General features: G+C 41.1%; 1 protein-coding gene across 48 annotated transcripts in view; it reads left to right on the top strand.

Annotated features, from left to right (window-relative positions):
- Baz2b (bromodomain adjacent to zinc finger domain, 2B) overlaps positions 1-15,043 on the top strand; it is a 310,551-nt gene that overhangs the window by 173,807 nt on the left and 121,701 nt on the right. Inside the window, exon 1 of one of the 48 annotated variants that reach the window (XM_017319087.2) lies at positions 8-7,156. The exons of the other annotated variants lie outside the window; for them this stretch is intronic. The gene's annotated coding sequence lies outside the window, so the exon portion shown is untranslated. Of the gene's footprint in view, positions 1-7; positions 7,157-15,043 lie in introns of those variants that run through there. 48 annotated transcript variants of the gene reach the window in all.

Here is a 15,043-nt window from a genome sequence, read left to right as displayed (position 1 = left end):
TCCAGTAGTAGGTATTTTGTTTATGTAAGAGATAACACTTTAAAATTATTAAAAATTAATTGCAAGTTCTGAAGAAGGCTATAGAATCTAAAATAAAAATAATAATTTGAAAGTATTCTAGGGAAATATAAATAATCTAGCGCCTCTTGAGAATTAAGCTACTTTTGTTTCCAGAACTGGCATCAAGTTTGTCTTATTTGACTCCATAGTTTTTAATACGTTATTGTAGTATTTCAAGAAGGTTCTAAATATTATGTTTTATGTCGTTATCAAGATAAAATTTACAGCAGAACCTTTGTTTCATTTTGTAATGATAGGTAATAGAGGCCATTTATTGTTACATAGAAACCGGTGAGCTAATTTGTCATCTTATATTCATGGTAATCACATTAGGCATGGTATCATTGCTCCCATTTCCATTGATGAAGAAATAATTGTAGAGAATCTAAATAATGGGACTAAGGTCTTTTAGCCAGTGTGAGAGTCAGGCGAGACACAGGAGCAGAAGCCAGAGTCACACTTTAAGACACTTTATATCATAAAGGCGGGTGCTCACATCTTTGGTTTAGATGGATTAATTTATCAAATATTATACAGTGCTTCCAAAGTATCAGACACTGTAAGAAGTACAATTACCTACAGCAGGAAGCCAAACAAAATCTGTGTCTCTAAAATTTACAGTTTAATAGAAGAAGCAAAAATTTAGCAGGCTTGATACCTGATACAGTGCAGGTAAACACAACAGCTAAAGGCTGTACAAGGTGAGAGCCAATATATTGTTTTTATTGACATTCTGATGATAGAGCCTTAGAGAATGGTAGGCAGGTACTCTACCTCTGAGCTGGTGCAGCCCACTTCATTTACATACTGAATTTGCGTGTAGTCTGGACTGTTCTAGATACCTGGAAAATAACAGCAAATAAGCATCCCAAAGGTGTTCAGGTGGAGATAAGCTATAGAGGATAATTAGTAAAATACGTAGCTTGTTAGACAGTAAATGTTACAAAAAAGAAAAAGAAAAAGGGGAAAAAACTCTGAAGAAAATGGAGCAGGGTAATTTTTGTAGCTGTTCTGGTCTTAGGAAGGACACAATCAAAGTGGTGATTGGGCAGTGACAATGTAATTGAGGGAGAACCTTCCAGGCAGAAAGCATGCCTGTTAGGACCTGGAAGTAAATGGAAGCCATTGTGATTGGAGGGAAGAGTGAGGAGCGGGTGAGTGGGAACAGGTGTTGGGTATTTCAGAAGTAAGGAGGGAGAGTCTGTCACATGAGACCTTTCAGACTCCAGGTGGGACTTAGTGCAACTCAGGCTTTTGCATAGATCTAATTTGTATTTTTAAAGGATCTTTCCGCTGGCTAAGCTGAGAATTGACTGTCTTCATGGAACATTGTTTAAAGAGTTCTTATAGTAATCTAACAGAGGGAGTGGCTTGGTAGAATTTAAACTCTGAATGTGTTGAAAGGTAAAACTGAAAAGCATTGTTGAGGATGCCTACGGATGTGAGGGAGAAGGATGACCGGAAGGCTGCTGCTGACGTCAGCTTCGAGATAGATAACTGCAGCTTTACTGGTGAGCCAGGTCGGGCAGGGATAAAGAATCAGGACTTGATTCACCCAAGAGATGACCGTCTAAACTGCTATTGAGGAACGAGTTTGATTTATCCCAGCCTAAGAGAAAAAGCACACAGAGATTCCTCGGAAGGCCTTTGTGCATCTTGTGGTTATCTTCTTCACGTACTTACCAACTGGGGTAGCATCCAAGCATCTGGGCACAGTTATTTCAGCCCAGGTCTCTTCAGTTTTTATACAGTGTTTAATGTTGTATGCTAATTTCTTCAAATAGAAACAGTTCATTCAAACTTCTTACACCTTCCGTTAACGTCTTCTACTTTATTATGATACGCTAACAAGTTTTGTTAAGTATAATTTATTTTAATGTTATCATAATCATTAAATAAGGTGTTTAAATGATTTAGTTGGCCTCCAAAATATCTTTTACACGAATTGTACTTAAATTATGTGTAATTTTTACAATTTTACTAACTGCAGAGAATTAGAATTATATATTTTGACTATTTCTATCTAGGCATAGAAAATATTAACATACACATTAAATGTCAGTATGTTACTCATTTTAAAAGTATTTATTTGGACAGCATTTTTTTTTTTTTTATTTCCCAACACTGAGGGCAACACTAAGGGGTTTTAGAGTCTGAGGGTAGCCTGGGGTATAATTTATTTAAGGCCAGTCTCAGCTACAGTGTGAGGAAGGAGAAGAGGGGCTGAGGGGGAGGGAAGAAGACTTTTTTTAAAAGGACAATCACAAATTTCTGTGTAAATCTCATGGTTGCACATATTAAGTAAGTCTAGTGAATTACGTGTGACTGTATTGCTTGAGATGGCCAGAGCTCTTAGGTAGCTTCCTGCAGTGCTCCTCTTACCGTTTATTGTTTATCGAAAACTTCACTTAATGTGTTTGTGCTAGTCTAGGGCTGAAATTCATGTGCCTTTACATACAGTGTATTATTAGCTTCTGTTTTGACAACCTGAGACACTACAAATGTACTTTGGCAAATAAAAATTCAAACAGATATTAAGTATGAGTACTGATTTGATAGTTTAAGCAATGCATAATCAAATAATAAATTTGTTATAGTAATTTTTAGATATCAGACATTTCAAAAAGGGTACAAGATTCATTGCCAAAAGAGTGAAAGATAAAATAGTTAGACTTAACAGTAAGGGAAATGTGGAAAGCAGAGTGCCAGAGGTGGAACTGTGCGGAGAGTGGACCGGAGTGAGATCCCTGAGCACCCAAAAAAGGCTTCAAACTCTAGTTTAAGAAATAACTTTCTAGAGATGCAGTTCACTATCCAGCAAATCACCCATTTATTATACACAGTTCAATGAATTTGTTTTCCGTCATACTGGAAAACTATCATAAATCGGATCATTTGCACTAGTGGTTTTTTCCCAAGGGGTTGGTTTTTGTTGCTAGTGCTGTTTTTGTTTTTCTTGCTCGTGGGTGCGCTAGGCAAGTGTTCCACCATTGGCCTATACTCCCAGTGTTGACCATCATTCCTTTTCTTTGGAGACAGAGTCTCACTATAGTGCCTTGACTGGCCTGGAATTCAGCATGTAGGCCAGGCTACTCCTTGAACTCACAGAGATGTGTGTGCGTCTGTCTGCTTTGCTTAGAAGGCTGCGCCATGATGTCTGGCTCTTGACCATTTGATGTGTTTAACTCCGTAGCGTTGGTTACTTTCACAATGTATGCTTCTTTGGGGCAGGCTTGTTTCACTTAGCGCAGTTTCCCAGGACCATCCCTCTGTAGCACTTTCAGAACCCTACTGCTTCACAGGATTCAATTGTGTAAACAAAAACCCGAAAGCAACACCATCTATGCTGTGTGCCATTCACTTGTCTGTCAGTGGATAGACTCTTTACAAGTCTCTGCTTTCAGTTCATGTGGTCATTTTATGCTTAGCCTTTTGAGAATTGTCAAGTGCTTTAGTAGCTGTTCAGAAAACCCTTAATTGTATAGACCAAGTATGAACCCTTGGAGGCCCTGGAGGTATGGCTCAGCAGGTAAAAGAACTTGCTGCTCGTACAGAGAGGACCATTGCGCCATCCTCAGCACCTAGGTCAAGGAGCTCACAACCAATCACCCAGAACCCCCTTTGGCGTGTCTTGGCAGCCACGTGAGCACGCGCACACACATAAGCACAAATAGTAATAAGGTAAAATAAAAAAATTATGAATAAGATTATAGCTTTCAGCACATCACATATTTTTCTTTAGAGAAAAAGGAAGAAAAGCAGCAGCCAAACGTGCTGTGTGTGAAGGTGTTTGTGTGCACAGGGCTGCCGCTGCTCTCAGTGAGGAGTCTGGGTGTACGCATTCCCAGACTGGGTGAGGGTTCATAGGCTGTGATGATTGAATTTGGAGTACTTATTTCCCAGGGACTTAATAATAAAAGGAATACACACTGATGTTTCTGTAGGTGGTGTGTTTCTGCCTGTTTGGAGAATTTCTTATATTTAATTTCTTAATAGTGAAAATGGGAAGTAAGAAGAAGCCTTTTGCTCTAACACCAAATTTCCGTAAGAGGAAGATATAGGAAAGCCCAAACAGTAGACAGGCACACATGCGCACGCGCAGGTGCAGGCGCAGGTGCAGGCGCATATCTACATAGGTTAAAGGACAACCCTGGGCATCACCCTCAGGACTGCCGGACATCTCCTTTTAGGACAGAGTTTCTCATTGACCTGGAGCTAATGAATTAGGTTGTCCTGGCTTGGCAGTGAACCCCAGATAGATATCCTCCTGTTTCTGTCTTCCCAACACTGGGAAGATATATATAAATATCTGCAACTATTTTTATATTTTTATAAATATCTGCCTGCAATTTTTATATGGGCTCTGGAGCTCAAATTCAGGTCCTTAGGCACCAATTGCTTTACCAATCAAAGCTGTCTTTCTTGTCCTCTCTTATATCAAAGAGCCTGCTAAACCTTGATGGTTAGAATATACATTTATGTGACTTATCATATTGGAGAACATTCGTGTGTGTGTGTGTGTGTGTGTGTGTGTGTGTGTGTATCCACCCATACATATATAGTGTTTTTATTTTTATTTCAAAGCATATGTACTTTGAGTTGAAAATTGAAGTTTTTTTATTTCATTATAATTACAATAAACTAAAACAAAGGTATTTGTTTTATTTTATTCAAGGTACTTGTCTAGGTAGCTAGATGATTCTCAAGTCTGGCTGTATGTTGGAAACATTTGGTGGCTAGGTTCAGTAATATACACCTGTAAGCCCAGCGACTTAGGACTTAGGCAGGATGTATCCCTTAGGCCAGTGTCTTAAGGCTGAACAACATAGCAGTGTTCAGCGAGAGAGGAAGAAGAGAAGCAGCTTCAGGCTAGACGTGTTGTGTAACTCACTTTCACAATGTCAGTTCTTACTCATCAGGATTTTAAATGAATTGATTGCCATATATGATAAACATACCTTTTTAAGTCAAGTCTTATCTACTAAAGTGAATTTTTGAAAGATCATTGTACTATGTACCTTGGTTTAAGTTAAGTTATATTTCCAAGTTGATCACAAGAACATCAAAGTATTCACAAGGAACCGAGCTTTGAAGTATTTAGGGTATTTGTGCTTAGTATCTCATTCACATTTAAACTGTAGAACCAGTCTTTTATGTCATTCTTAGAAGTCAGAAGTGAGTTACAGAGACAAAGTTTGGAGCTGAGATGAAAGGATGGACCATGTAGAGAATGCCATATCCAGGGATCCACCCCATAATCGGCATCCAAACGCTGACACCATTGCATACGCTAGCAAGATTTTATTGAAAGGACCCAGATGTAGCTGTCTCTTGTGAGACTATGCCGGGGCCTAGCAAACACAGAAGTGGATGCTCACAGTCAGCTAATGGATGGATCACAGGGCTCCCAATGGAGGAGCTAGAGAAAGTACTCAAGGAGCTAAAGGGATCTGCAACCCTATAGGTGGAACAACATTATGAACTAACCAGTACCCCGGAGCTCTTGACTCTAGCTGCATATGTGTCAAAAGATGGCCTAGTCGGCCATCACTGGAAAGAGAGGCCCATTGGACTTGCAAACTTTATATGCCCCAGTACAGGGGAACGCCAGGGCCAAAAAGGGGGAGTGGGTAGGGAAGTGGGGGTGGGTGGGTATGGGGGACTTTTGGTATAGCATTGGAAATGTAAATGAGCTAAATACCTAATAAAAAATGGAAAAAAAAAAAGAAGAAGTCAGAAGTCAGAAGGTTCAGTTTGGGACTTGTTTCACATCTGGGCATTGCTGTGTGCATAGTGAAACATAACCAGGCAAGGCCAGCAAGCCAGCAGGGTTTGCTGCCCAAACTCCCTGCTATCGTGAATCTGAGACATTCCTTGGAAATGTGGATAAGCAAATGAATAAGCGAAGCAAAGTCTAATGTCAAGGTTTTGACGGTTTATTAAATCAGGAGAGGTAGGGTTAGCAGCACAAGCCTATAATCTTGGCACTCAGGAAGCTCAGGTAAGGTTTGGCAGTTGAGGACTGACTGTTCTAGAGGACCAGTGCTTGATTCCCAGTACCATCTAGGCAGCTTAGTCATCTGTAACTCCAATCCCAAGGGATCTGATGGCTTCCTCTGGCTCTGAGGGCACCAGATATGCACATGGTGCACAGAATATATGCAGTCAAAGCATTCACATAGGTAGAATGTAATAATACAAATGTAATTTTTGTTTGTTTGTTTGTTTTTGTTTTCTCGAGACAGGGTTTTCTTTGTGTAGCCCTGGCTGTCCTAAAACTCACTCTGGCTGGCCTTAAACTCAGAAATCCACCTGCCTCTGCCTTCCAAGTGCTGGGATTAAAGGTGTGCACCACCACTGCCTGCCTAAAAATGCAATTTTTAAATAAAAAGTAAGAATGCCTAGAAAAGGCTTTTGTGCCAATAAGAAGCTATCATCAGAAAATTTTATGCGACATACACTGTAGATCAAGTTAATTGAACAATAGGAGAAATATACAAATCAAGATGACATCTGTCTTAATGACTATGGTATATTTATCCAGAGATCAAACAAAGCTTGACTATTTGGTTCATCTTTTTTGGTTTTTCGAGACAGGGTTTCTCTATGCAGTCCTGGCTGTCCTGGAACTCACTCTGTAGACCAGGCTGGCCTTGAACTCAGAAATCCGCCTGTCTCTGCCTCTGCCTCCCAAGTGCTGGGATTAAAGGCGTGCGCCACCACACCCGGCTTTGTTCACCTTTTTAAGGTTACTTGAGAAGTTTATGCAGAGGAAAGTTTAGGTTTAGCTATGTTGGGCATGTTGCCAGTGTCAGATGACAGTACCTAGTGCTGAAGCTGGACAGGAAAGCCAGGCTCCTGTTCCCAGTGCTCTGTCTTACTCTATTTTGTTTACTTCTTTTTCATTTAAGGTAGGGCCTCTCACTGTGCAGTGGAAGAGCACTTGCCTAGCCTGCGTTGGGCTCCAGTTTTAATCCCCAGGCATGCTCTTTGAAAGGAGAGGCTGGGTTTTAGCTCATCCAGGTTGGTCTCAGACTCCCTATGCAGCTGCTCTGATCGTCCAGATTCTCCTGCTTCCTGAGTGCTGGAGTTACAGGTGCGCCACCACTAATACCCAACTTCATGTTCATTCTTTTCTGTTGCTTTTTGTTTGTGATGGTTGCCTCACTTTTTCTTTTCTTTCTTGTTTTTTTCTGTTTTAAGAAAAGTCCTTACTATGTAGGTAGGCTGTCCCAGAACTTGTCATCTAGCCCAGGCGGACCACCAGCTTTCAGTCTCTCCTTGCCTCCGCTCCCATGTGCTAGAGTTACAGGCATGCAGCAAGCAAACAGCTTATTTCATATGATTTTTTTAAAAAACTTGAAATAGGATGATGAAATGAGGATGGTCATTAGATATGGGATTATTGCATTTTTCTATGACTTGCTGATAGTGTGTAGAATTACCTAAAAGAAGTTGACTGCTTCAGAAAGATAGGAAAACATCAGCAATGATGAATCCGTTGGGCTGGAGAGACCACTCAGCGGTTAAGAGCACTGGCTCTTCTTCGAGAGGTCCTGAGTTCAATTCCCAGCAACCGTGTGGTGGCTCACAACCATCTATTATGAGATCTGATGCCCTCTTCTGCTGTGTCTGGAGACAGCTACAGTGTACTCACATACATACAATAACTAAATCTTAAAAAAAAAAAAAAGAAGATGAATCTGTTGTTGCTGAAAAGAATAACAAAGACCAGAAAGAACCATACTGCATATGCTAATACTCAAAACAGCCACCATTACTTAAGCATAAGATTACATTATTTTTTTGTCTGTTTGTTTGTGTTTTATGGTTAGGGTGGTTGGGTTTACAAATGAAAGAGTTGTAATTCAGGGTTACAACTGCTTACTAACAGTTTTAACAAGGATGAGAAGTTTCCACAGAGCAACCAGAAGCACTGAAATTGGTGGATATCAAACGATCACCGAGGAAAGCTGGGATCTTATATAAATAAAAAATGGGATCATCAAATAGAAAAAAATAATAAAGACACGAGGCCTTTTTGGCTCATGTCTGTAATCCCAGAGTTTGGGAGGGTGAGGCAGGGTTACTGTGAGTTCGAGACCACCTTGGTAGGATTCTATCTCAAAAGAAAAACACTAACATTTTTTAAAAAGGAAACTAAGAATGCAAAGTTAATGGAAACAAGAGAATAGAGCAGAGTGGGTGTAGGAGGCTTTGTTCAAAATGAGCATCACGATGGGCCAGTGGTCTGACTCAGGCCCTTAAGTAGTCTGTTTGTTGATGTGCTTTGAATGATAGATTAGGCTAAATGCTAATCCGTCTAACCTAGGTGATCTACGTTCTTTCCCCCAAAACTGTTTTCATGGGTTAAGATCCTGTGACAGGCATTTGGTCAAGTTGTTGCTGATTTTAAACAGTAATAAAACTGCTGTAGATCAGAGCAGGTCAAACAGGGTCAGAGCCTTCTCCTCTTCTGAAGGCTGTATTGCCATTTAGTCTTTTACTACCAAACCCGGATGACCATCTGTGACGAAAGGTTGGAAGTGGTTCCTCTAGATCAAGAACAGTGTGATTGTCTTGGGATGAGCAGGCCTGCTGGTCAGCATTCCACATCCAACAGTAGATCTGATGAGATCGGACAGTAGTCACAGCAACTGTCTCAAATCATAAACAGCGGAACAACCCTGAGGAGGCTAGTCAGAGAAGCTATGTGCAGACACGGGCATGCCTGGAGCCATGTCACCAGTGTTCTCAGCCCACATTTCAAGAATTTAGAGTCACTACAGGCCTACTGGTTTACACCTGTAATCACAGCATTCAGAAGGCTGAAACAAGATCACCAGAAGAAGCTTGGTCTACATAGAAAATTCTAGGGTAGCCTGGGCTACATGGAGAGCCCATGAACTAAAACAATAAAAATCAAGTGATAATATCGAATTGTTTCCCTGGTTCTGCCCCTAACTGCACTTAGTCTTCTCTTGTAGTTGACCAAATCTGCAAATGATGGGAGCTCTATGTCCAGGTCTAGGAGTGTACCCGACACTGACCTTGGCTTAGGATAATTGCTGGGCCTTGTCGACAGCTACTGCAGTATTGCTGTCATGAAAGAAAATAGGAATCCTCATCTGAAAATGGGAATAATAAGACCCAATTTACCCACTTCTCCACTGGCTTTTCGGGTAGAGTGAGCATATGTGTGTACACTTGGAGAGTTCCATTGTGGTGCTCGTCATTCTTTCTCATTCAGGCTTCAGTGAAATCTTACAAGCTCAAGTCGCTGCTTCTCAAGGCCTCACAGCGTGTTAGAAAGGCACCCTTCAGAGCACTGCCTGTGGGTTAACTAGAATTTAATTAGAAATATGCAAGAGTGAGGGAGGGAGCAGGCTTGTGTGAATCAGGATGTCTCTGCGGTTGGAAGCCTGGACCGGGAGGACTTTGCCAGCCTGAGTGCCAGGGGACACAAGTGAGGGCCAAAGGGAGACTCATTTGTTTGGGAGTAGGGAAAAATGTCATCTTTTAATTCACAGTGAGGGCAAGAGAACGTTCTCATCTTCACAAAGACCTGGGGTTTTTATTTATATCACAGAGAGGTACAGATATACTATAAGGTTATAAGAAAAAGAGCGGCATCAGCTTTCTGTCAAGAATTACTACTTTAAAAAAGTCAGTGTAGCTAATGACTCTGAGGAGGGAAAGAAGGAGAGGTGGAGGGTTGGGGGGGGGGTAGGGAGACCTTGCAAGGAGATTGTAGTGTTGACAGCAAATACTGAGGGACATTACAGACAGACAGAAGACATCCACAGGTGAGAGTCAGTTGTGCTTCAGAGGGGGGCTTGCAGAACCTTTTATAGCCCCAAGGCCGGTCATGTGACAGGTGGAAGGAGGTGGGGAAACAAGTCTGGTGAGTGGCCAACTAGTTAGCTCCTACCCTGGTCCAAGGAGCCCCTTTGTTTTGTTGTTTGCATGAGGACAACATGGTACTGAAAGGTGAATTAAAGAGAGGGACCTGAGAGGGACTTGATTCCTGCCTCAGTGTCTCCCTGTGTCACCTGAGAAAAGTTACAGGCACTCTGCATTGAGTCTTGAACAGAGTCCAGGATCAGGAGGGATTCAAGTCAAAATAACGTTCTGTTATAGCATGTGTAGTAGTTTATTCCTTTTTATTGGTAATATTTCATTTCATACCCTACCACAGTCACTTACCCACTAACGATCACTTGGGCTATTTTTACTTCTAGCTTTTACAAACAGTGATGTTAACAAGGGCATACAGTGCTTATATAGCTTTATAATTCAGTTCAGATTAGAAATAGATTGGCGTGTAAGAATAGACATCACATGGTAACTCTTACGCTTAGCCTTCGTGAGGAGCCCAGAGATGAATGGAAGTGGGGCCTTCCCTCACCATGTAAAGCAGTGACAGCTTCATAGAGGAGTAGATATACTGTCTGGTTCAGTCCCAGACCACAGTAGCCTAATCTGCAGAGTATTTCTAAAGGTACTTGGAGAATTGTCTCTAGTACTACACAACTCACTTTTTAGAATATTTAGAATATTTCACTCTTTGTTTTACTTTACTGAAATATACAGAACATTTTGGCTCATATCTGTGTATTTTTCTGTCAAATAATGGTTCAGAAATATAATGCATGTCTTGCTAAGACAGATTTGGTATGTGCATAGAAAGTACACCATTTTGATTGTGATGATCACAATTGAAATCCAGGCCTTGGGCATTCAAGGTAAGAGCTGTATCCCTCCCAGGATCTCATTATAATCCCTGTCAGAGCATTGCTACACAGGGTCCTGACCCTTCCAAGTACAACTTAATGGTCTTACAAGACTCGGGCATATCAGTTGGGGCAAAAGTATGAAATTCAGAAAATAATAAAAAATGAGAAATTACATATTTGAAAGAATAAGTTAATGTATATTAATTAAAATTTATAATTAAAATGAAAATTATCAGTGTCCAAAAGGAAATAACTTGGGAATTTAAGGACATTACTGGGGGGAAAAAAAAGAAAAACTGAAGTCTGAACAAAATTCATTTTTGAACAATGAAGTCATAAAATTAAGAATGAGCATCTAAGGGGAAAACACGGATACTTAAGAATAAACTAAATCTTTGCTGTTGTCTAAAGTTCACACAATGATTATTCTCTTTGATGGGTGAAATTGCCAGGGTGTGGGTAAGCTATAGTCAGCTTGTATTTACCTGCAAGAAGGGTGCTTGCTGTTGTAAATCCTCTGGACATGTCACTCACCTTTGGTCACATTGAACTTAGGAACACATGACGTTGACTTATTGAGGTTTTCTGTTCTTCCTTTGGCAAATCAAAGCAGTTTTCTACTAAAATGTCTAGCTGGAAGTATGCTAGGCCCTCCCTCTCATGAAGCTCTTTCAAGTATAATTAACTCCATTTTATTGATTTAGAAACTAAGGCTCAGCTGCCATTGCTGCATGCTGTATAACACAAGGAATCTGGGAAAGAGAGGGCAGTAAAAAATCATAGTAACCAGCAGCTTCGTGGGCAGACAGACACTCAAGCTCTCTGTAATTAGAAGCTGGGGAGTTGTGACCTGGAATTAGTCAGATACAGCTGTAGGGATAAAATACAGAGGGGGCTACTGTGCAGCTAGCTTTCTTCAGTTGTCCTGGATCTGTTTCATCCAGTTGATGCCAGTTGCCTCCATCGTGCCACACTGTGGACCTCAGGTGCAGCGGAGGGGCCGTGTTGCACCACAGATCCCTTGGCTCTCAAGACCCCTCCTGGGTCTGTTGACAAGAAAGTTGGTGATAGCATCACCAAGGCACTAGTAACTGAAAGAAAAGGTCTGAAGATTAGGGTGAAACTGACCGTCCGGAACAGACAGACCCAGATGCCTGATCATCAAAGCCCTGAAGGAGCCACCAAGAGACAAAGAAGCAAGAGAGCATTAAACACAGTGGGAACGTTACTTTTGACAGATTGTCCATGTTGCCCAGCACATGTGTACCAACCTTTAGCCTGAGAACATCTGGAACTGTTGAGGTGGCCCTCAATACTGCAGTGTATCGGCCGCAGTGTGGATGGCTGCCATCCTATGACATCATAGATGATGTCAGCAGTGACACAGGGTATGTTCAGCTTATTAAGAAGCAGCTAGCAAAAATATTATAGGACTAAATTTAAAAAACAAACAGCTGGTGGGTCCGTATGATGGCACTCAGCGTTTGGGCTATGGAAGGGAAGCGTCTCAGATATGAAATGAGCCGGAGCACCATTGAGAAGGCAAGGGTGGCATGGTACTTGTTAAGAAATACTCTGGTAGCCTCTTTAGGTGGCAAGGAAAGTAGCTCATGGGAAAACAAACAAAAAGACAGTATGTACTCAAAGTCTCAGAGAATAGAAAAATCTCAAAAGGATAGGTCTGAGGAAAAGGACCTGGGGTTAGCCCCTGTCCCAGCCCATCTGTGCTGCTTAGCTTCGGTCAGCTTGATACAAAACTAAAGACATCTGGGGAGAGGAAGCCTCAGTTAAGAAATTGCCCTGGGGGCATGTGTGTAGGGCATTTTCTTGATTACTAATTGGTGTGGGAGGTCCCGGCCCACTGTAGACAGTGCCTTCCCTAGGCAGGTAGGCCTGAACCACCTTACATACGAGGAAGTTGGATGGGAAGGAAGCTGGGTAAGCCAGTAAGCAGGCTTTCTGCATGGATCCTGCTTCCAGGTTCCTGCCTTGAGTCCCCTGACGATGGACTGTAATCTGTAAACCGGAGTGGGCCCTTTCCTCGCCAAGTTGCTTTTGGTAGGTGATACAGCAGAAGAGCAGTGCAGCTCAGCAGTCTTGTTTAACTTGCTCTCTGGTTCACAGCCTTGGTTGTGGGATGAAACAGAACTTGATTAGGTTATAACATCTCTCAGAGGCAAGTAACGTGGTAAGTTTCTACAGCCATTATTTCTGTGAGTCCTGCCTTCTTAAGTTTTGTTTTTGTTTTTTGTTTTTTTGTTTTTTCATTAGGGTAGGGGTGTAATGACTTTTCGGAATCAAAGCTAGGGTCTTTTACACATTAAACTGACTTATATGCCAGTCCCTGTGTTTTCAACAGTATAATGTGTGATTTTTTTTTCCTACTTTCTGAATAGAAGTGGATGGAAGTTGTAAACTGGTTTTATGAAAATTTTTATCATTATTTGATTATATGAAAGTTAAAAGATTTTCTTTCCTGCAAAAAATCACAAATTATTGGTAACTAGATAGATCAATATTTTCCAATGCATTAGATTATATTTGCAGTGACCCAGAATATTTTGGTGCTTAAAAGAAGAGGTCCTATTATATAGATTTATGATCTCTTAAGGAATTATGACCCACAATTTTTAACCCAGTATTATACCTATGACTATTCAATAAATATGTTTCTAAGCCTTGAAGTCTAGGCTTGGTAGCCATTGTTTGAATTAGTAGCCAGTGTTTTCTACATTTTTGCTTTGACCAGTGGGAAAGATTTTCATACATACAGATATGGACGAGCAGATTGTATTTCTATTTTAGGAATACACACACATGTATATGTAACAACAATTAAAAAGTCATGAATTTCAAGGAGACCAAAGGCGGTAATACATGGGAGGTATGGAAAGGAATAGAAGAGGAAGGAAAAGTAGTTATACTATAATCTCCAAAAAAAAAAAAAAAAAAAAAAAAGAAAGAAAGAAAAAAAGAAAGAAAGAAATTATTTTAAAAAGATGTTCTTCTGGAATTCTGACGTAAAGTCTCCTCCTGTTGAGAGACTTGGGGCAGTGCAGCCATTGGCGTCCTCAGCACAGTGAGCGGGCAGGTCTTCAGCTCGCAGTTGCTGCTGCTGTTCTCTGTGCCACTCTCTGCCTGCTGTTTATTCTCCAATCACAGTGGGACTGTGAATTTGGGAAATAGAGAGCAGCATGTGTTTATTTGTGGACCCTATGCCAGTGATACCTGGATTTAAACAGTGTTGCAAAAGCACAGAACTTTTGTGATTTTTTTTTTTTAAACTAGGGCTGTTTTGATGAAAATGTGTGAGAAATGATGAAATACGTAATTGGGATCACTTGGTATTAACTTTTGAGTAGCTAGTTTAAATGGACATTTTATGTCAGCTAAATTTCACTTAATGGAGTTCCTTGATGGTAGTCAAATACACACATTGCAGAAGGCATGCAGCATGGTCAGGCTTGCAGCATGGTCAGGCTGCAGCTCTGTCATGGAGGAACTGCTGCTTCACGTGATTTCGGCATCGGTTCTCAGGAAAACTTGACTAAGGCAGTCCCTTCCCCAAAGCTGCCAGTCCACCCTCTGACAACCTTAAGCCTCCTAATGCGGAACAGATTTTCTCATGCACGATGTCAGCCATTGAGGTCAGGGTGCTGTTCAATAGTATTTTCAACAAGGATGTTGTTACAGTTATTAAACACTTGAAGTATTAGTGATGTAGCTTAAAATTACTGTTTTAATCTCCAGTTCAATTTATGCATGCGATTAATAAAAGCCCTACTGGATAAAGCATATTTATATATTATTTTTTGTTCTGTTTTTATGTGTTTTGTTGCTTGAGGTGTGGTCTCTGAAGCCCAGGCAGGCCTCAAATTTATGGCAGTTTTCAGCCTTAGCCTCCCAAGTGTTGAGCTCATGTGTAGGAGCCACCACGCCTAGCTGTACGCATTGATGGTCTTTTGTTTCCTGAGAGGGCGGAGTGTGGTGTTGCCTAGCCTGACCTTGAGCTGTATATTGAAAGTGACTGGAACGGTGATCCTCCTGCCTCTGTCTCGAAAGTGCTGAGGTTATCAGCCGCCACACCTGGTTTATATCTTGACCAGATCCAATCCAGAACTCAGTGTATACAAGGTAAGTATTCTACCAGCCAAGCCACACCTCCACCATTATGTGTTATTTTGGGCACACTGATTTGTGTTATTAAAAATATTTGCTGTCCTGTTGAGTTCCATCCTTAAATATTG

The sequence above is a fragment of the Mus musculus genome, chromosome 2 (genome assembly GCF_000001635.26).
Source record: "Mus musculus strain C57BL/6J chromosome 2, GRCm38.p6 C57BL/6J".
Classification (NCBI taxonomy): Eukaryota; Metazoa; Chordata; class Mammalia; order Rodentia; family Muridae; genus Mus; species Mus musculus.
This window is presented reverse-complemented; position numbering and strand designations above follow the sequence as displayed.